The sequence below is a fragment of the Arachis stenosperma genome, chromosome 4 (genome assembly GCF_014773155.1).
Source record: "Arachis stenosperma cultivar V10309 chromosome 4, arast.V10309.gnm1.PFL2, whole genome shotgun sequence".
Taxonomy (NCBI): Eukaryota; Viridiplantae; Streptophyta; class Magnoliopsida; order Fabales; family Fabaceae; genus Arachis; species Arachis stenosperma.
Genome location: NC_080380.1, coordinates 54751911 through 54772999, shown reverse-complemented (window position 1 = coordinate 54772999; position 21089 = coordinate 54751911). Strand labels below are relative to the sequence as shown.

The 21089-nt window shown below is 39.9% G+C and overlaps 2 non-coding genes across 2 annotated transcripts; both read right to left on the bottom strand.

The window, feature by feature from the left end:
* Positions 1 to 3771: 3771 nt before the first annotated feature.
* LOC130978556 (small nucleolar RNA R71) lies at positions 3772 to 3879 on the bottom strand. Its single transcript, XR_009086180.1, has one exon. It is a non-coding gene; the product is annotated as a small nucleolar RNA R71 (small nucleolar RNA).
* A 14198-nt stretch (positions 3880 to 18077) lies between these two features.
* Positions 18078 to 18181, bottom strand: LOC130978083 (small nucleolar RNA R71). The gene has a single exon (XR_009085747.1). It is a non-coding gene; the product is annotated as a small nucleolar RNA R71 (small nucleolar RNA).
* Positions 18182 to 21089: the final 2908 nt, after the last annotated feature.

Below are 21089 nucleotides of genomic sequence, written 5' to 3'. Positions count from 1 at the left end.
ATGCACGCACTCTGTCACAGTACGGCCAATCACCGGTTGGTTCCCGCTCCTACTGGAATAGAATCCCTCTTTTGCGTTTGTCACTAACGCCCAGCAGGTTAAAGTTTGAAGCACGTCACAGTCATTCATGAACGGAATCCTACTCGGAATACCACAGACAAGGTGAGACTTTCCGGATTCCCAGGATCCTACTCGGAACACCACAGACAAGGTTGGACTTTCCGGATCCAGATAAATGCCGCCATCCATCTAGCTTATACCACGAAGATTCTGTTGGGGAATCTAAGAGATACACATTCAAGCTTGTGTTGCATGTAGAACGTAAGTGGTTGTCAATCACGCGCGCTCATAAGTGAGAATGATGATGAGAGTTATTAGCTCATCACATTCATCATGTTCTTGGGTACGAATGAATATCTTGGAGTAAGAATAAGATAGAGAATTGAATAAAAGAAAATAGAACTTCATTAATCTTTGAGGTACAGCAGAGCTCCACACCCTTAATCTATGGTGTGCAGAAACTCCACCGTTGAAAATACATAAGCAAGAGGTCCAGGCATGGCCGAATGGCCAGCCCCCTAAACGTGATCACAGGATAGAAAATACAATCCAGGATGTCTAATACAATAGTAAAAGGTCCTATATATACTAGACTAGCTACTAGGGTTTACATGAGTAAGTAATTGATGCATAAATCCACTTCCGGGGCCCACTTGGTGTGTGTTTGGGCTGAGCTTGATCAATCCACGTGTAGAGGCATTTCTTGGCGTCAAACTTCAGGTTATGATGTGTTTTGGGCGTTTGACTCCGGATCATGACGTTTTTCTGGCGTTTTACTCCAGACAGCAGCATGAACTTGGCGTTTAACGCCAAGTTACGTCGTCATTATTCGAATAAAGCATGGACTATTATATTGCTGGAAAGCCCTGGATGTCTACTTTCCAACGCCGTTGAGAGCGCGCCATTTGGAGTTCTGTAGCTCCAGAAAATCCATTTCGAGTGCAGGGAGGTCAGAATCCAACAGCATCAGCAGTCCTTTTGTCAGCCTCTTTCAGAGTTTTGCTCAAATCCCTCAATTTCAGTCAGAATTTACCTGAAATCACAGAAAAACACACAAACTCATAGTAAAGTCCAGAAATGTGAATTTAACATAAAAACTAATGAAAACATCCCTAAAAGTAGCTTAAACTTACTAAAAACTATATAAAAACAATGCCAAAAAGCGTATAAATTATCCGCTCATCAGACGTATGATTGGATGAAGACAATAGGAAAGTAGAGGTTCAGAAGCAACAAAGCATCTCCAAACGCTTATCTGAAATTCCCACCAATGATTACATAAGTATCTCTATGCTATTTTTCGTTTTATTTATCTTTTAATTATCAAATCCTCATAACCATTTGAATCTACCTGACTGAGATTTACAAGATGACCATAGCTTGCTTCAAGCCGTCAATCTCCGTGGGATCGACCCTTACTCATGTAAGGTATTACTTGGACGACCCAGTGCACTTGCTGGTTAGTTGTGCGGAATTGTGAAAAGTGTGATCACAATTCCGTGCACCAAGTTTTTGGCGCCGTTGCCGGGGTTTGTTCGAGTTTGGACAACTGACGGTTCATCTTATTGCTTTGACTGGGTAATTTTATTTTATGTTTAAGCTTTTTATTTTTATTTTTGAAGAAAATAAAAAAATTTAATAAAATCATAAAAACCAAAAAAAATTGTGTTTCTTGTTTGAGTCTAGTGTCAAATTTTAAGTTTGGTGTCAATTGCATGTTTTCACATTTTCTCAAGTTTAAAAAAAAATTCATGTATTGTGTTTTTCTGTGATCTTCGAGTGGTTCTTTATGATTTCCTTTGTCTGATCTCATGATTTTTCTGTTTTGTGTTTTATGTTGTTTTTCATATGCATTTTCAAAATCATAGTGTTTGAACATTCAAAATTTCTAAGTTTGGTGTCTTGCATGTCTTTCTTTTCTTAAAATTTTTCAAAAATATGTCCTTGATACATCATGATCTTCAAAGTGTTCTTGGTGTTCATCTTGACAGTCAAAGTGTCCTTGCATGCATTACTTATTTTGATCTTGCATTTTTATGTTTTATTTCATTTTGATGTTTTTCTCTCTCTTCATTAAAAACTCAAAAATAAAAAAATATAAATTCTCAAGTAAATAATACAGAGAAATGAAGGTTCAGAACATAAGGCAGAAGAATCACAGAGAAAAAAAGCTCACTAGCGTTAAAACGTTAGTAAAGAGGCAATTTGGGTGTTAAACGCCAGAATGGCTATTATTCTGGGTGTTTAACGCCAGTAAAGATACCATTCTAGGCGTTAAAAGCCAGAATGGGCAGCATTCTGGGCATTTAGAAAAACGCTCAGTAAGGAAGGATTCATGGTGTTTAACGCTAGCCAGGGTATCTAGCTGGGCATTAAACGCCTTGAGAGGCAGCCACATGGGCGTTAAACACCAGAATAGATATCATTCTGGGCGTTTAACGCCAGGATGACACAAGGGACGTAATTTCTTTTCCAATTCAAATTCTTTCAAATTTTCATGTTTTAATTCATAATTTTAAAATCTTATCTTTCCACATTTTCAAAAATCCTTGCTAACAATTAATGTGTTGATTCAAAAAATTGCAAGTCTGTTACTTTCTTGTTAAGAAAGGTTCAATCTTTGAATTTTAGAATCATATCTTTTAATTTCTTGTTAATCAAGTCACCAACTTTAAAAGTCAAATCTTTTTCAATCGTATCTTTTCAATCATATTTTTTAAAATCATATCTTTTTCAATCAAATCTTTTTCAATCATATCTTTTTAAATTTTGATTTCAAAACCTTTTTTTTCTAACTTCTTATCTTTTCAAAATTATTTTCAAATCTTTTTTAACTAATTACTATTGCTTATCTATTTTAAAACCACCTAACCACTTTTCCACTTCCAATTTTCGAAAATCACTAACGACTTTTTCAAAAATCTTTTTAATTTACTAATTGTTTTAGTTTTAATTTTTGAATACTCTCTCTCTCATCTCTTTCTATTTATTTGTTAGCACTTCTCTTCTACTTATAATTCGAACCCTCTCTCTCCCTCTGTGTTCAAATTCTTCTTATTCTCTCTCTACCTCTTTCCTTTATTCTTCTTTTCTTCTGACACATTAAGGAATCTCTATACTGTGACATAGATGATTCCACTACTCTCTTTTTGTTCTCTTCTCTTTTATATGAGCAGAAACAGGGATAAAAACATTCTTGTTGAAGCTGATCCTGAACTTGAAAGGACTCTGAAGAAGAAGCTAAGAGAAGCTAAAGCACAACACTCCGGAGAGGACCTTACAGAGAATTTCGAAAAAGAAGCAGACATGGTAGCCGAACCCAACAACAATGCTAGAGATGCAAGGAAGATGCTTGGTAACTATACTGCACCAACTTCCAACTTCTATGGAAGAAGCATCTCAATTCCTGCCATTGGAGAAAACAACTTTGAGATTAAGCCTCAATTAGTTTCTTTAATGCAGCAGAATTGCAAGTTTCATGGACTTCCATCGGAAGATCCTCATTAGTTCTTAGCTGAATTCTTGCAAATTTGTGATACTGTTAAGACCAATGGGGTTGATCCCGAGGTCTACAGACTTATGCTTTTCCCTTTTGCTATAAGAGACAGAGCTAGGATATGGTTGGACTCACAACCTAGAGAAAGCCTGAACTCTTAGGACAAGTTGGTCAATGCTTTCTTGATCGAATTCTTTCCACCTCAAAAGATGAGCAAGCTTAGAGTGGAAGTCTAAACCTTCAAATAGAAGGAATGTGAATCCCTCTATGAAGCTTGGGAAAGATACAAGCAATTAACCAAAAGTTGTCCTTCTAACATGCTTCCAGAATGGAGCATCATATGTATATTCTATGATGGTCTGTCTGAATTGTCCAATATGTCATTGGACCATTCTGTTGGTGGATCTCTTCATCGAAAACCCCTGCAAAAGAAAGAACTCATTGAGATGGTTGCAAATAACCAGTTCATGTACAGTTCTGAAAGAAATCCTGTGAATAATAGGATGATTCAGAAAAAGGAGTTCTTGACATTGATACTCTGAATGATATATTGGCTCAGAACAAAATATTGACTCAGCAAGTCAATATGATTTTTCAGAATCTGACTGGATTAGAAGCTGCATCCGGCAGTGCTAAAGAAGCCTCCTCTAAGGGAGAAGCTTATGACCCTGAGAATCCTGCAATGGAAGAGGTGAATTACATTGGAGAATTCTATGGAAACACCTATAATCCTTCATGGAGAAATCATCCAAATTTCTCATGGAAGGATCAACAGAAGCCTCAACAAGGCTTCAACAACAATAATGGTGGGAGAAATAGGTTTGGCAATAGCAAGCCTTTTCCATCATCTTCTCAGCAATAGACAGAGAACTCTTAGCAGAGCTTCTCTGGCTTAGCAAACATAGTCTCTGATCTATCTAAGACCACTCTCAGTTTCATGAAAGAAACAAGGTCCTCCATAAAAAATTTGGAGGCACAAGTGGGTCAGTTGAGTAAAAGAGTTATTGAAACTCCTCCTAGTACTCTCCAAAGCAATACAGAATAGAATCCCAAAAGAGAGTTGTTCTGAGGGTTACTTGAAACTGTAGGTCATTCTCGGACGAGATCTTTTGTACTGGCCAGAGCTGTTGTGTCCGACTTGTTGGACTTGGCGGTGGTGCTGATCCTTTGTCACCGGTGGGTGGTGGTACCTGCAAGGGACTACGATGCTTAAGTTAGCAAGGGTATTAAGCAGTTTTTTCGTAGGATCAGAGTGTGAGTTATACCTTGGTGCTCCTGTGTATTTATAATGGTGTGGAATAATCTTCCCTTGAGATAAGATAATTATCTTATCTTATCTTTGAGTGAAGTCATCTTATCTTTGAGGGAACCGCTCTTATCTTTCTAGGCTTTGGGCTGCCTTTGGATTTGGGTCGTGTTCCTCTGTTTGGGCCTTCTTTGGGCTTTCCTAGTGATTTGGCCGAGCTTTTTGAGGAGTGGTCGGATATTCCTGACCTGAAGAGGTCGGTCGATTTGTCTTCGATCAGCCCGGGTCGCACAGCTCGACCCAAGGCATGAACAGTGCCCTTGCTTGAGCTCGGTCCTTTTTAAGGTCGAACTTTTTAGAATTCGATTCTTTTCAGAGAAGCCGAGCTCGAGCACTTTTTATTGATCTTTGTAGAACTTCCTCTCCACTTTGAATGTGAAGCATTTTCCTGTTTATTTGCATCGTGCGTTGTATTTTTCCTAGGGAACGTGAAAAGGCTTTTAAGGACTCATTAATTTCCTTTTGCCGTTTCCCTCTTCTTATTTTGAATTTTGCGAGAAGACTTTGCTTTTTTCTGTTCCTCCCATCTTTTACCCTTCTGTCTTTGCGACTGTGATTTTTTTTCATTCGCTCCCAAGTCTTTTTGTTTGCGCGCTTCTCCCTACTTTCGGAGGTGCCTACTGGTGTTTTCGTTCCCTTGTTCGAAAAGGTGATTTCTTGGTGCATCGTCATTGTTGCCTTCATTCTTTTTAGCATTTATCTCCCTGCGATAGGTTGGTCTTCTTTCTCCTATGTTGTTCTTTTGATTCTTTAAAAGTTTTGACCTATTTTGCTTTAGAAGGGTTGGAAAGTTTGAATTTTTCTTTGCTTACTGGTGGATGAAATTGTGATCCTCTTTGTATTTGCATGAGATTTAAAAATTGGCTCTATTGGAATTTATGATCACAACTTCATTCAGCTTAACCAGCAAGTGTACTGGGTCATCCAAGTAATACCTTACGTGAGTAAGGGTCGATCCCACAGAGATTGTTGGTATGAAGCAAGCTATGGTCACCTTGTAAATCTCAGTTAGGCAGATTAAATGGTTATGGGTTTCAAAAATTAATGATAAATAGAAAATAAAAAGGGATAGAAATACTTATGTAAATCAATAGTGGGAATTTCAGATAGGCGTGTGGAGATGCTAGAATTCTTTCGAATCTCTACTTTATTATTGCTTTCATCCAATCCTTCTTACTCCTTTCCATGGCAAGCTGTATGTAGGGCATCACCATCATCAATGGCTACTTTTAATCCTCTTGGGAAAATGGTCCTATGCGCTGTCACTGCACGGCTAATCGTCTGGAGGCATCACCCTTGTTGATGGCTACATCCCATCCTCTCAGTGAAAATGGTCCAAATGCTCTGTCACAGCACGGCTAATCATCTGTCGGTTCTCACTCAGGTTGGAATAGAATCCCTTGATTCTTTTGCGTTTGTCATCACGCCCAGCCTTCAGGAGTTTGAAGCTCGTCACAGTCATTCAATACCGGAATCCTACTCGGAATACCATAGACAAGGTTAGACTTTTCGGATTCCCGGGATCCTACTCGAAATACCACAGACAAGGTTAGACTTTCCAGATCCCCATGAATGCCGCCATCTATCTAGCTTATACCACGAAGATTCTGTTGGGGAATCTAAGAGATATGCGCCCGGCCTAAGGTAGAATGGAAGTGGTTATCAGTCACGCGCGTTCATATGTGAGAATGATGATGAGTGTCACGGATAATCACATTCATCAAAGTGTTGTGCAACGTATATCTTGGAATAAGAATAAAAGAGAATTGAATAGAAAGTAATAGTAATTGTATTGAAACTTGAGGTACAGCAGAGCTCTACACCCTTAATCTATGGTGTGCAGAAACTCCACCGTTGAAAATACATAAGTGAAAGGTTCAGGCATGGCCGAATGGCCAGCCCCCCTGAATGATCAAAAGACCGAATGATCAAAGACTAAACAGTCAAGAGATTAAACTGTCAAAAGATGTCTAATACAATAGTAAATTATCCTATTTATACTAGACTAGCTACTAGCGTTTACATGAGTAAGTAATTGATGCATAAATCCACTTCCGGGGCCCATTTGGTGTATGCTTGGGCTGAGCTTGATCTATCCACGAGCTGAGGCTTCTCTTGGAGTTAAACTCCAAGTTATAACGTGTTTTGGGCGTTCAACTCCGGATCATGACATGTTTCTGGCGTTTAACTCCCGACAGCAGCATGTACTTGGCGTTCAACGCCAATTTACGTCGTCAATTTCCGAATAAAGTATGGACTATTATATATTGCTGGAAAGCTCTGGATGTCTACTTTCCAACGCCGTTGATAACGCCCTATTTAGAGTTCTGTAGCTCCAGAAAATCCATTTTGAGTGCAGGGAGGTCAGATTCCAACAGCATCAGCAGTCCTTTTGTCAGCCTCCTATCAGAGTTTTGCTCAAGTCCCTCAATTTCAGCCAGAAATTACCTGAAATCGCAGAAAAACACACAAACTCATAGTAAAGTCCAGAAATGTGAATTTAACATAAAAACTAATGAAAACATCCCTAAAAGTAGCTTGAACTTACTAAAAACTACCTAAAAACAATGCCAAAAAGCGTATAAATTATCCGCTCATCACTTACTGTTTGTTTGGTCATTTCTGCAATGTGCGCCATTTTTAGGGCTTCTTCATCTTGCATGACCTTTCGTTGTTTCCTGATGATTGCTGTTGTTTAGGGCTTTGTATGTCATTTAGCGCATCTGCATTCTTTTGTTTTTTGCGCTTTTCGAAACAACGAATTGTTTGATCTCGGAAAAAAGATTGTACCTTTTGATGATTTCCATTTTGTTATGTTTGATGTTGATAGTTCCCTTTGCTGATAGGCTAAAAGATGGTAACTTTGATGACACTTTGTGGTTAAATTTGGATTTGTAAAATTTTTCCTGAATCCTTGCTTTGTTACTTCCTCCAAAGGATGTCCGTGGACTTTGATGTGAGTCCTGGGTGGTTTTTCTTTTGCTGTTGTTTCTGTCCTATATGCCTTAGGTCGAGTTATATCCGCATTTTGTCCGAGCTGCTTTCTTGACTTGCCTGAGCTGTTTTGTTTTAGTAACCCTCTCCTTTTTCTTACTGTAGGACTAGTTGACCCATGTCTTCTCGCAAAAATATTGTTGAGATATTCTCCAAGGTCCCTGAGGGCATGTCGGACTGGCTAGACTCCCTCATCCTGATGTGTGTTTCCGTAGTGAATTTTGAGTTCTGTGTGGAGCTTAGAAAATATCATCGAATCTATAGAAGTAGAGATCAGGAGAAGAACTACGAGTTGGTGGCACTGGATTCTGATGAGAATGTTTGCTTTCCTTCTCTCACCCAGGGGGAACACCCCTTCTTCTATGCTTACGATTACTTTTTTAGCCAGATGAATATTACCCTGCCTTTTACTTCTTTCGAGACTGACTTGCTGTGGTCGTGTAATGTAGCTCCGTCCCAGCTCCATCCTAATTTATGGGGTTTTGTTAAGATTTTTCAATTGCTTTGCCAAGAATTGGATGTCAAACCTTCTCAAACTCTCTTTCTTTATCTTTTCATTTTGACTAAGCCCGGGATCTTCTCGAAAAAGAAAGCTTCTTGGATTTCCTTTTGGTCTGCTCAGGGACATAAAGTGTTTGCTATGTATGATGAGTCCTTTAGGGACTTTAAGAATTACTTTTTTAAGGTCCGAGCTGTTGAGGGAGCTCGACCATTTTTCTTGAAAGCGAATAATGAGCCTACCTTCCCCTTGTGTTGGCAAAAGAATGTTGTTTTGTCTCAATACTCGTGGGAGATACTTGATGGGGTTGAGCAGGCTTTTGTAAATATTTTGGAAGATATTTGGAGGCAGCCTCCTCATCTTAATACAAAGAAATTATTAGGGGATCCCTCCCTTCTCCGGGATGTGCTGGGTAGTGGCCGATTTCCTTTGTATCTGTTTGTGCTTCTTTATTTCATTGAGTTTTACTCCTTTCTTTCCGGTTTGTAACTTTGGTCTTGTATTTTTTCAGAGATGGTTAAATGCAATGACTCTATGAAGGCTTTCAAAAAGGCGAGGAAAGCTACCGCTGCTCAGAATATCTCGTCTAAGGCTGCAAGGGAGGGATCTTCTCAAGTTCCTCCCAAGAAGCCGATCTCGAGCTTTGCTGGGCCGAGGAGGATGATTCCGACTCCTCAGGTTCATTTGGTTGTCCTTCCCTAGATCTCTGCTGCTACCTCTTCTCCTACTGCTGGTCCTCCACCAAAGAAGCAAAAAACTGTTGAGCCTTTTAATCTTGATGCCCCCGACTATGATGATGTGGGTTTTGTTGATCATTAGATTGCTCCTTACGGTATCGTGCCTACGGATGATGTTTCCATTCTTTGCCATTTGGATTTTATCACCCGAAGTAGCATTAAGATCGCGCATATGGGGGCGGCCTTGTTCCAGACTGCTTAGGATGTTCTGGTGCATGCTACAAAAGCTTTCATGGAGGAGGCCAAGTCGGAGTATGATAGGATTAAGGGGTTGAAGGAGGAACTCGAGAAGAAGGTGGCAAAGTTGGAGAAAGAATTAGAGGGTGAGAAGGCTCGAGCTACTGCTGTGGTGGCTTGAGCGAATTTGGCCAAGGAGATGGCTTAGAAGCATAAGGATAGTTATATCTTGACTTATGGTGAGATGGTAGAGCTCACGGGGAGGTTGGATTCTGTTCAGGCTTACTGCACTGAGCTCCAGGGCCACCTTGTGGGCAGCGTGAATGCTGCTTTTGAGAATTTGAAGGCTTAGGTTTGAGTTCTTGCACTCGAGCTCGACCTCACTCTATTCAGCCTGGACAACGTTGTAGTAGATGGAAAGATTGTCCCTGACGACTCGGATGACGATGATGTAGATGTAGACCCTCTTCCTGAGCCATCTGCCAAAGCCTCTGCAGTCCCGACTTCTTCAACTCCTACTACCGAGGTCGGCCATCCCGAGTCGGATCTGATGTCCAGATTTTGAACCGGCTGGATGGGATCGTAGATGCCGTCCCTCTCGCGACTCGTCCTCATTCTCCCTGGGATGCTGCTATTGGGGAGTCTTTGAACCCTTTGTAATTTTCTGATTTAGATTCTTTTATGGCCCGGTTTGTGGGTATTTGAACTCTTTTTTTTGTATCTTGTGGTCTGGACATGGATATTTTGGTTGCTTTTCCTAGCAACCTTTATTTAGAAAAACAAAGTAACTTCTTGTGCTCTTTAAGGTCGACTCTTGAGTGGGCTTTTGAGCTTTTTATCATAGTAGCTTCTTCTTATCTTCTTGATGTGTTTGTTTGCAACCTTTTGGAGCCTCTAGGAATCTTTAAGAGTGTCAGAGCTCTTTGCTGTCCGATCTCTTTTTTGGTTCCCTTTGTGTTTGGATGCTTTGATTTTGGGTGAGGTCGTGGCTTTCTTCGCACCGAGTTGTGTTCCTTCTCGCGCACATTTTTCGTCTTGATTTATTTTTAGTAATCCCCTGGGTTTTACTTTTTATAACTCTGTTGCTTTACTTGGCTTGGGCTGACTTCTTCATGTCGGTCCCTTCTAAGTTATTTCTAGTAATCCATTTTTGGACTTTGTCCGGTCTCTTTTATGGATTACTTTTTATACCTTTTTGTAACTTTGATCGGCTAGGGCCGACTTCTTCATGTCGGTCACTTTGGAAGTTATTTCTATTAATCTATTTTTTGGACCTTGTGAGGTCTCTTTTTATGGGTTACTTTTTATAACTTTGTAGCTTTGGTCCGGCTTCTTCATGTCGGTCCCTTCTAAGTTATTTCTAGTAATCCATTTTTTAGACCTTGTGAGGTCTCTTTTTATGGATTACTTTTTATAACTTTTTTATAGCTTTAATCAGCTTGGGCTGACTTCTTCATGTCGGTCTCTTTGGAAGTTATTTCTAGTAATCCACTTTTTAGGACTGGCCAGGCCTCTTTTTAGGGATTAGTTTTTATAACTTTTGTCGCTTTGATCTGGTCTGACTTCTCTTGCGTCGGTCCATTCTAAATTATTTTTAGCAATCTATTTTTGTTTCAGACCTCGTCAGGCCTCTATTCATGGATCGCCTTTTATAACTTCTTGCATTATTCTGTTTTTATCGCTTTTCATTTTGCCGATTTTGTAGAGTTTAATCCTCGCTTGGCCGATCTTTGATGAATTCAGTTTTCATTCTTGTCGACCACGTCGGGCAGTGAATTTGGTTTTCACTTTTGCCAATCTGTAGCTTTATAATCGGGCAATGAATTTTTGCGTTTTCAGATTAATGCGTCTTGATAAAGATATTTTGTAGGAAATCTGAAAAACTTTATTCAAAATAGAAAATATGCGAATATATACATGTGGGTGCTACCCTAGGTAATTTTGTAGATCTTGATTTGGTGCCTCATTAAAAAACCTTTTCAGGAAAAAGAGTGCACGTTTGTCCTAATATGTTTTATTACCTTTTAACTATAGTACCTTCTCATGTTGCAGGCGTGCCATGATCTCGGTAGCTCTCGCCCCTCGAGTTCGGACACTTTGTAGTAGCTTTTTCCCAGTACCTCTCTGACTCGGTAGGGTTCTTTCCAGTTAGCTGCCAGCTTTCCCTCTCCGGGTCGACTTGTTCCGATATCATTTCGGATTATGATGAGGTCATTGTTGGCGAAGCTTCGCTGTACTACCTTTTGATTGTACTTTGAGGCCATGCGGCGTTTTAACGCTTCCTTTCTGATCCGAGCTCTTTCTCGGACTTCTGGAAGCAGGTCGAGCTCTTCCCTTTGAAGTTGGAGTTGGCTTCTTCACTATAGAGGATTGTTCTAGGAGATTCCTCTTCAATTTTTACCGGTATTATTGCCTCCATTCCATAAGCCAATCGAAAAGGTGATTCCTTTATGGTGGAATGTGGAATTGTCCCATATGCCCATAGGACTTGCGAGAGGTCTTTAGCCCAAGTGCCCTTTGCAACTTGTAGCCTCCGTTTTAGCCCAGCTAGTATGACTTTATTGGTCACTTCTGCTTGACCATTAGCTTGTGGGTGTTCTATGAATGTGAATTGGTGCTTTATTTTTAAGTCGGCTACCAACTTTCTAAAGCCTGCGTCTGTGAATTGAGTGCCATTGTCAGTGGTGATAGAGTAAGGGACCCCAAACCTTGTGACAATGTTCCTGTATAGGAATTTTCGATTTCTTTGGGCAGTAGCATTGGCTAGGGTCTCCACCTCAATCCATTTGGTGAAATAGTCTACTCCTACAATGAGGAACTTGACCTGTCCCGATCCTTGGGGGAAGGGCCCGAGGAGGTCGAGTCCCCACTTTGCAAATGGCCAAGGTGATGTTATGCAGATGAGTTTTTCTGGTGGGGCGATGTGGAAGTTAGCATGCTTCTGACATGGTGGACATGTCTTAACAAACTCGCTTGCCTTTTTCTGCAAAGTCGGCCAAAAGAATCCGGCTTGGAGTACTTTCTTGGCAAGAGCTCGTGCTCCGAGATGATTGCCACATGTGCCACTATGTATCTCCTCTAAGACCACTTTTGTGTTAGAGGTCGGTACACATTTTAGTAGAGGTGTCGAAATCCCTTTCTTGCATAGGATGTTGTTTATGATGGTGTAATACTGTGCCTCCCGCTTTTACCTCTTTGCCTCTTTCTTATCTGTAGGGAGTATCTCTGATTTAAGGTAGCTGATTTTGGGGGTCATCCATCCTTGATCCTGTCCTGATATGGCTAGGATCTTTTCCTCTTCAAAGATTGATGGGTTCTGCAGTATTTCCTGGATGAGGCTCCTATTATTGCCCCCTGGTTTGGTGCTGGCTAATTTTGAGAGTGCGTCGGCTCGAGCATTCTTTTCCCGAGGTATATATCGGATCTCGTATTCTTGGAATTGTTTGAGTTGTTCCTTGGTTTTGTCCAGGTACTTTTTCATAGCGGGATCTTTGGCTTGATAGGTCCCTGCTATTTTTGAGGTGAAAACTTGTGAATCGCTAAAGATGACAAGTTTTTAGGCTCCGACCTCTTTAGCCAACTTCAAACCAGCTAATAGCGCCTCACACTCAGCCTGATTATTAGAAGTAGGGAACTTGAATTTCAGGAAGAGTTCGATTTGGGTTTCCTGATTATCCCATTTTCATTTGAAGAGTCATCTACATATAGATTCCAATTTGTTGGGTTTTTCGGGGTGTCAGTGTACTCTGCAATGAAGTCAGCCAGATACTGTGATTTGATGGCTGTCCGAGCTTCATATTGTAGGTCAAATTTGGACAACTCGATTGCCCACTCTAGGATTCTTCCCGCTAAATCTATTTTCTGCAGAATGCCCTTTATGGGCTGGTTGGTCCGAACTTTAATGGTGTGAGCCTGGAAGTATGGGCGAAGTCGTCAAGAGGTTAATATGAGGGCGTAGGCAAACTTCTCTATCTTTTGATAGTTCAGCTTAAACCCTTGTAGTGCTTTGCTGATGAAATATATAGGTTTCTGTCCACTTTCCTCTTCTCTGACTAGTGCTGAAGCTACCGCCTGGCTTCCTACTGCAAGGTTTAATATGAGTGCTTCTCCATCCCTTGGTCGAGTAAGGATGGGTAGATATCCTAGGAATCTTTTGAAATCCTGGAAGGTTTGCTCGCACTCTGGTGTCCACTCAAACTTCTTTCCTTTTCTTAGTGTGGTGTAGAAGGGGAGAGATCTTATAGCTGATCCGGCTAGAAATCTGGACAAGGCTGCTAGTCGTCCGTTGAGTTGTTGCACTTCTTTAACACAGGTCAGGCTTTTCATATCGAGTATGGCCTGGCACTTGTCCGGGTTAGCCTCGATTCCTCTTTGTGTGAGCATGAAGCCCAAGAATTTGCCAGTTTCTACTGTGAAGGTGCATTTTGCTGGGTTAAGTCGCATGCCATGCTTTCTTATGGTATTGAATACATGAACGAGGTCGGACAGTAATGTTTTCTCACTTTGCGTTTTTACTAACATGTCGTCCACATATACCTCCATGAGTTTCCCGACATGGTCTGCGAAGATTTTATTCATTAATCTTTGATAGGTGGCTCCTGCATTTTTGAGTCCGAATCATATGACAATGTAGCAGTAGTTTGCTTTTGGAGTTAAGAATGAGGTTTTTTCTTGATTAGGTGGGTACATCGGGATTTGATTGTATCTCGAATAGGCGTCCATGAACGAGAGATATTTATAACCGGAGGAGGTGTCCACCAGAGCGTCGATACTTGGGAGTGGATAAGGATCTCTTGGGCAAGCTTTGATGAGATCGGTGTAATCTGTGCACATTCGCCACTTCCCATTTGATTTCTTCACCAAAATGACGTTGGCTAGCCATAGTGGGTATTTGACTTCTCTGATGAATCCTGCCTCTAGTAGAGCTTGTACCTATTCCTCAACAGCTTAGGATCTTTCTGGTCGGAGCTTTCTACGCCTCTGCTGTACTGGCCGAGATCCTGGATACACTGCCAGCTTGTGGCACATTATCTTTGGGTCTATGTGATGAGCGGATAATTTATACGCTTTTTGGCATTGTTTTTAGGTAGTTTTTAGTAAGTTCAAGCTACTTTTAGGGATGTTTTCATTAGTTTTTATGTTAAATTCACATTTCTGGACTTTACTATGAGTTTTTGTGTTTTTTTGTCATTTCAGGTAATTTCTGGCTGAAATTGAGGGACTTGAGCAAAACTCTGAAAAAGGCTGACAAAAGGACTCCAAATGGCGCGTTCTCAATGGCGTTGGAAAGTAGACATCCAGGGCTTTCCAGCAATATATAATAGTCCATACTTTATTCGGAAATTGACGACGTAACTTGGCGTTGAACGCCAAGTACATGCTGCTGTCTGGAGTTAAACGTCAGAAAAACGTCATGATCCGGAGTTGAACGCCCAAAACACGTCATAACTCGGAGTTCAACTCCAAGAGAAGCCTCAGCTCGTGGATTGATCAAGCTCAGCCCAAGCATACACCAAGTGGGCCCCGAAAGTGGATTTATGCATCAATTACTTACTCATGTAAACCCTAGGAGCTAGTTTATTATAAATAGAACATTTAGCTATTGTACTAGACATCTTTTGACAGTTTAATCTCTTGACTGTTTAGCCTTTGATTATTCAGTCTCTTGATCACTAAGGGGGCTGGCCATTCGGCCATGCCTGAACCTTTTACTTATGTATTTTCAACGGTAGAGTTTCTGCACACGATAGATTAAGGGTGTGGAGCTCTGCTGTACCTCAAGTTTCAATACAATTACTATTACTTTTTATTCAATTCTCTCTTATTCTTATTCCAAGATATTCATTCGCACCCAAGAACATGATGAATGTGATGACTATGTGACGCTCATCATCATTCTCACCTATGAACGCGCGTGATTGACAACCACCTCCGTTCTACATGCAACCGAGCTTGAATGTGTATCTCTTAGATTCCCCAACAGAATCTTTGTGGTATAAGCTAGATAGATGGCGGCATTCATGAGGATCCAGAAAGTCTAACCTTGTCTGTGGTATTCCGAGTAGGATCCTGGGAATCTGGAAAGTCTAACCTTGTCTGTGGTATTCCGAGTAGGATTCCGGTAATGAATGACTGTGACGTGCTTCAGACTCGCAAGTGCTGGGCGTTAGTGACAGACGCAAAAGAATCAAGGGATTCTATTCCAGCAGGAGCGGGAACGAACCAGTGATTAGCCGTGCTGTGACAGAGCGCGTGAGCGTAGTTTTCACTGCGAGGATGGGATGTAGCCTTCGGCCAGTGTGATGCCTCCAGACGATTAGCCATGCGAGTGACAGCGCAGAGGACCATTTTCCAGAGAGGATACAAAGTAGCCATCGTCGAACGGTGAACCCCTATCCACAGCTTGCTATGGAAAGGAGTAAGAAGGATTGAGTTGAAGCAATAGGAAAGTAGGCGTTCTTGAGCCATACAGTATCTCCATTCGCTTATCTGAAATTCCCACCAATGAATCTGCATAAGTATTCTATCCCTTTTATTATTTCTTTTTATTAATTTTCGAAACCATAAACAAATTTAATCTGCCTAACTGAGATTTACAAGGTGACCATAGCTTGCTTCATACCAACAATCTCTGTGGGATCGACCCTTACTCGCGTAAGGTTTATTACTTGGACGACCCAGTACACTTGCTGGTTAGTTGAACGGAGTTGTGAATTCAACCGGTGCCATAATAATGATTTCATACGAATACAAAGAATATGGATCACAATTTCGTCCACCAAGTTTTTGGCGCCGTTGCCGGGGATTGTTCGAGTATGGACAACTGACGGTTCATCTTGTTGCTCAGATTAGGTAATTTTCTTTTCAAAAATCTTTTTCAAAATTTTTCTTTTCTTTTTCGTTTTTTTCTAACTTTATTTTCGAAAAAAAAAAATAAAAATCCAAAAAAAAATTAATATATCATAAAAAAAAAACCAAAAATATTTTGTGTTTCTTGTTTGAGCGAAAATTCCATGCATTCATAGTGTTCTTCATGATCTTCAAGTTGTTCTTGGTAAGTCTTCTTGTTTAATCTTGATGTTTTCTTGTTTTGTGTCTTTTCTTGTTTTTCATGTGAATCTTTGCATTCATATTTTCCAAGCAAAAAAAATTTCTAAGTTTGGTGTCTTACATGTTTTATTTGCATCAAAAATTTTTCAAAATTATGTTCTTGATGTTCATCATGATCTTCAAAGTGTTGTTGGTGTTCATCTTGACATTCATAGCATTCTTGCATGCATTCATTGTTTTGATCTAAAAATTTCATGCATTGAGTAAATTTGTTGTTTTTCTCTCTCATAATTAAAAATTCAAAAATAAAAAAAATATCTTTTCCTTATTTCCCTCCAAATTTTCGAAATTTTGGGTTGACTTGGTCAAAAATTTTTAAAATTAGTTGTTTCTTACAAGTCAAGTCAAAATTTCAATTTTAAAAATCTTATCTTTTCAAAATCTTTTTCAAAAATCATATCTTTTCCATTTTTTTTCTAATTTTCGAAATTTTTAAAAATTACTTTTTCAAAAATCTTTTTCTTATCTTTTATATCTAACTTTCGAAAATTAGCTAACAATTAATGTGATTGGTTCAAAAATTTGAAGTTTGTTACTTTCTTGTTAAGAAAGGTTCAATCTTTAAATTCTAGAATCTTATCTTGTAGTTTCTTGTTAGTTAAGTCATTTTAAAAATTAAATCTTTTTCAAAATATCTTTTTCTTAAAACTTTTATCTTATCTTTTTATCTTATCCTTTTCAAAATTTTATATTTTTCAAAATTTGATTTCAAAATATCTTATCTAACTTCTTTTCTTCTTATCTTTTTAAAATTTAATTTCAATATCTTTTTCAATCAACTAACTAACTTTTTGTTTGTTTCTTATCTTTTTCAAAACCACCTAACTACTTTTTCCTCTCTAATTTTCGAAAATATCTTACCCCTTTTTCAAAAATTATTTTTTTAATTAATTAATTGTTTCAAATTTTAATTTTAATTTTAACTTTATCTTTAATTTTCGAAAATTACAAACCTCTTTTTTCAAAATTATTTTCGAAATTTCCCTTCTCTTTTCTTCTTCTATTTAATTATTTAATTACTAACACTTCTCTTCACCTCTCTTAATCTAAAAAATCCGAATTCTTCTTCATTCTTCTACTCCCTTCTTTTTCTACTAACATAAAGGAATCTCTATACTGTGACATAGAGGATTCCTCTTCTTTTCTTGTTTTCTTCTCTTTCATATGAACAGGAACAAGGATAAAGGCACTCTTGTTGAAATTGATCCAGAACCTGAAAGGACCATGAAGAGAAAATTAAGAGAAGCTAAGTTACAACAATCTAGAAACAACCTTTCAGAAATTTTCGAACAAGAGAAGGAGATGGCAGCCGAAAATAATAATAATGCAAGGAGAATGCTTGGTGACTTCACAAAGCCAACGTCCAAGTTTGATGGAAGAAGCATCTCCATTCCTGCCATTGGAGCCAATAACTTTGAGCTGAAACCTCAGCTAGTTGCCTTAATGCAACAAAACTGCAAGTTTTATGGACTTCCATCTGAAGATCCTTATCAGTTTTTAACTAAGTTCTTGCAGATCTGTGAGACTGTAAAGACGAATGGAGATGATCCTGAAGTCTACAGACTCATGCTTTTCCCTTTTGCTATAAGAGACAGAGTTAGAATATGGTTGGATTCACAACCTAAGGATAGCCTGGACTCCTGGGATAAGCTGGTCACAGCCTTCTTGGATAAATTCTTTCCTCCTCAAAAGCTGAGCAAGCTGAGAGTGGATGTTCAAACCTTCAAACAAAAAGATGGTGAATCCCTCTATGAAGCTTGGGAAAGATACAAGCAGCTGACCAAAAAATGTCCATCTGACATGTTTTCAGAATGGACCATATTAGATATATTCTATTCTGGTCTCTCTGAATTTTTGAAAATGTCATTGGACCATTCTGCAGGTGATCTATTCACCTGAAGATAACGCCTGAAGAGGCTCAAGAACTCAATGATATGGTTGCAAACAACCAATTCATGTACACTTCTGAGAGGAATTCTGTGAATAATGGGATACCTCAAAAGAAAGGAGTTCTTGAAATTGATACTCTGAATGCCATATTGGCTCAGAACAAAGTGTTGACTCAACAGGTCAACATGATCTCTCAAAATCTGAATGGATGGCAACATGCATCCAACAGTACTAGAGAGGCAGCTTCTGAAGAAGCTTATGATCCTGAGAACCCTGCCATGGCAGAGGTTAATTACATGGGTGAACCTTATGGAAACACCTATAACCCATCATGGAGAAATCATCCAAATTTCTCATGGAAGGATCAACAAAAGCCTCAACAAGGCTTTAACAATGGTGGACGTAATAGGCTGGGCAATAGCAAGCCATATCCATCATCTTCTCAGCAACAGACAGAGAATTCTGAACAAAATACTTCTAATTTAGCCAATATAGTCTCTGATCTGTCAAAGGCCACTTTCAAATTCATGAGTGAAACAAGATCCTCCATCAGAAATCTGGAGGCACAAGTGGGCCAGCTGAGTAAGAAAGTCATTGAAACTCCTCCCAGTATTCTCCCAAGCAATACAGAAGAGAATCCAAAAGGAGAGTGCAAGGCCATTGATGTGATCAATATGGCCGAATGCACAAGGGAGGAGGAGGACAAAAATCCTAGTGAGAAAGACCTCCTGGGACGTCCCTCAAGCAAGAAGGAGTTTCCTATTAAGGATCCAAAGGAATCTGAGGCTCATATAGAGACCATAGAGATTCCATTAAATCTCCTTCTGTCATTCATGAGCTCTGAAGACTATTCTTCCTCTGAAGAGGATAAAGATGTAACTGGAGAGCAAGTTGCTCAATATTTAGGAGCTATCATGAAGCTGAATGCCAAGTTGTTTGGTAATGAGACTTGGGAAAGTGAACCTCCCTTGCTCATTAATGAACTGGATACTTGGATTCAGAAAATTCTACCTCAAAAGAAACAAGATCCTGGCAAGTTCTTAATACCTTGTACCATAGGCACCATGACCTTTGCAAAAGCTCTGTGTGATCTGGGGTCAGGGATAAATCTTATGCCACTCTCTGTAATGGAGAAGCTGGGGATCATTGAGGTACAACCTGCGTTGTTCTCATTACAATTGGCAGATAAGTCATTAAGACAAGCCTATGGAATAGTAGAGGACGTGTTAGTAAAGGTTGAAGGCCTTTACATCCCTGCTGATTTCATAATCTTAGACACTAGGAAGGAAGAGGATGATTGCATCATCCTTGGAAGACCTTTCCTAGCCACAGCAGGAGCTGTGATAGATGTCAACAGAGGTGAATTAGTCCTTCAATTGAATGGGGACTACCTTGTGTTTAAGGCACATGGCCATCCCTCTGTGACAGAAGAGAGTAAGCATGAAGAGCTTCTCTCAGTTCAGAGTCAAGAAGAGCCCACACAGTCAAACTCTAAGTTTGGTGTTGTGAGGCCACAACCAAACTCTAAGTTTGGTGTTAAGACCCCATATCCAAACTCTAAGTTTGGTGTTGGCAACTATACAACATTGACCTGATCACCTTGTGGCTCCATGAGAGCCACTGTCAAGCTATTGACATTAAAGAAGCGCTTGTTGGGAGGCAACCCAATTTTATTTATCTAATTTTTATTTTATTCTATATTATTGTTATTTTGTGTTTTATTAGGTACATGATCATGAGGAGTCACGAAAAAATCATAAAAAAATTAAAAACAGAGTCAAAAACAGCAGAAAAAAATTCGCACCCTGGAGGACGCACAGGCTGGCGTTCAACGCCAATAAGATGCATCTGGCTGGCGTTCAACGGCAGAACAGAGCATCATTCTGGCGCTGAACGCCAGAAACAAGCAACATTCTGGCGCTGAATGCCAGGAATGTGCCTAAAGAAGAAAAACTGGCGCTGAACGCCAGTAACAAGCATGAAACTGGCGTTCAACGCCAGAAACATGCTTTACATGGGTGTTGAACGCCCAGAATGTGCACCAATGGGCGTTTAAACGCCAGAATGGTGCACGAAGGCATTTTACATGCCTATTTGGTGCAGGGATGGAATTCCTTGACACCTCAGGATCTGTGGACCCCACAGGATCACCTCAGGATCTGTGGACCCCACAGGATCCCCACCTAACATATTCCCACCTTACCTCCTAATCCTATTTTTGTGATTTCTCTTCTCCATGTCACACTTCCCAACAACTTCAATCTCTGAATCTCTCTTTCCAATAAACACTCTTTTCCAAAACCCTTCACCAATCACCTCAATTCCTCTTCCCAATCAACCCATTCACCACTCACATCCATCCACTCTTCCCCATACACCCCACCTACCTTCAAAAATTCAAAACCAATTTCCCACCCATTCCCACCCTAAATGGCTGAATCCACACTACCCCCTCTCCCTATAAATACCCTTCCATTCTACTTCATTTTCACACAACACAAACCCATTTTCCATACCTTGACCGAACCCACACTTCCCCTTCTCCTCCATATTCTCTTCTTCTTCTTCTTCTCTTCTTTCTTCTCTTGCTCGAGGGCGAGCAATATTTTAAGTTTGGTGTGGTAAAAGCATAAGCTTTTTGTTTTTCCATTACCATCAATGGCACCTAAGGCCGGAGTATCCTCTAGAAAAGGAAAAAGGAAGACAAAAGCTTCCACCTCCGAGTCATGGGAGATGGAAAGATTCATCTCCAAGAGCCATCAAGACCACTTCTATGATGTTGTGGCAAAGAAGAAGGTGATCCCTGAGGTCCCTTTCAAG